General features: G+C 35.5%; 1 long non-coding RNA gene across 1 annotated transcript; it reads left to right on the top strand.

The window, feature by feature from the left end:
- Window positions 1-1573, top strand: LOC123967114. The gene is made up of 3 exons (XR_006824194.1): window positions 1-384; window positions 945-1036; window positions 1158-1573. It is a non-coding gene; the product is annotated as an uncharacterized LOC123967114 (long non-coding RNA).
- The last annotated feature ends 276 nt before the right edge of the window (window positions 1574-1849 follow it).

Genomic DNA, 1849 nt, shown 5'->3' with positions numbered 1-1849 from the left:
TCTGTGAGTGCAGTCTGCTAGTTGCTTTTGAATCACTGCAATGTCACATAACAAAGGTTTTCAGACAGCTGCACCGGAAAGACAGAAACATGAAAACATCGGTGAGGCCTCACAAATCAGGAGCATTATTGAACAACTTAGTTTGTCTGCCTCGAGAGGAAACCAGGAGATGGCAATGCCCAACTCGAGTCTCCCAGGAAAATCGGGAGGGTTGACAAGTAGGCCTATAGCCACACAGGAAAGACAGAAACCCCAAAGGATACGCGTCAACCGTGAGAACTCAAAAATCAGGAGCATTATTGAACAACTTGATAAGTCAAATTTCCTGGCAAAGATGAAAACAAAATGGGAACAAAACACAAAACAGACACCGTCTTTGACTGCGTAAGTAATTTTACCTTCAACTAAGTGTTATTGACCTAGTTCTTTTTGTAGGCAGCTGAGTGATAAAGACACTAATAAGGTTATTTTTAAGCAGCATTAATGGGAAATGTACTTACATGACATTGGATATTCAGACAAACAGCAGGTTACAATACTCATACATGCTTCGATTCAATTACTGTCACATAAGTTTAGTGATGTAACTGAATGTCATTTCATGGTCTCATTTAAACTGATTTAGACGTGTCTGAGTCTACAGGTATAATGTTTAACTTCCTGTGCTCAGTGTCTTAGCATGCTAACATTTGCTAATTAGTACAAAACACAAAAGACCAATGAGACTGATGTAAATGTCATTAGTTTTGCAGATATTTTGTCGTTGACTAAAGTACAAATAGAAAATATGACCGGATGGTGTTAAATGAAAAATCAAATGATCACTAAAGTTATATCAAGTAAGGGGGAACTGTCTGTACCAAATGTTATGGCATAAATAAAATTAAATATTGTAATATATGTACTGAGTGAGTATAGATGATTGTTTCTCTCTTCTTTTTCAGAAAATATCTATCACCTTTTGGAAACGTTGTGATAGATAGTTTATGGATAATAGCACTTTTCATCGTGGCAGTGGCCGTGTGTGTCTATGCTGGTAAGTGGCTCAGCAATCTTGAAAACAAGAAATAAAATGCACTACATTAAAATGTGAATTTAAATATTTAAGCATGTTACTCTTCCACAATATCTGGTTTAATTGTACTTTTTTTGTTTAGTTTTTTATAGGAAATAACTGATGGTTCATTCCCCTGGACATGACGGCACAAAAGCACCCTTGAATCATAAATCTACAATCAAAACAATGTTTTTTCCCCCTGATTTTGAAAGTTTGGTTTTTGAATTCGAGGTAAAATTAGATTAACTCGCAAAATTATGCAAGGCAGCAGTGTTCACAGAGTAGTGACTTTATACTGTATTTACCAACAGGGCACCATGAACACTAAATAGCAAACATAGCATATGCAGTTATTGTTTTTGAGTTGCTGCAATGTGCTAAACCACAGCCCTTCAGGCAGCCACACAGGAATGGTTGAAATACATCAAACACCAAACTTCACATTCAATCTGAGCAATCTGAAGCTGTTATTTAATGATAAATTTAAATATTAAAACATGTTACACTTCCACAATACAAGTGTCAATACATCTTTTTGTCTTTTTTGTAGAACAAAGAATTTCAGAACTGACAGACGACGTTATTCCTCTGGAGTTAACTGCAAAAGCCTCAATGGAGTCATCACTCTGCAACTAAAACAAAGATGGCTGTGGTTTTGAAGTGCATTTTTGACATTGACAATATTTATTTTAACTAAAAGTTCATAGATACTTAGAATATAAAATATTTTGAACACATAAATGGAGCTATGGTGGTGCTGATAAAGTTTAGCCTAAATGCAAACTGGAGTTG

The sequence above is a fragment of the Micropterus dolomieu genome, unplaced genomic scaffold, assembly GCF_021292245.1.
Source record: "Micropterus dolomieu isolate WLL.071019.BEF.003 ecotype Adirondacks unplaced genomic scaffold, ASM2129224v1 scaffold_38, whole genome shotgun sequence".
In the NCBI taxonomy this organism is placed as follows: domain Eukaryota; kingdom Metazoa; phylum Chordata; class Actinopteri; order Centrarchiformes; family Centrarchidae; genus Micropterus; species Micropterus dolomieu.
The sequence above is the reverse complement of the archived record's forward strand: the minus strand, read 5'-3'. Positions and strand labels throughout refer to the sequence as shown.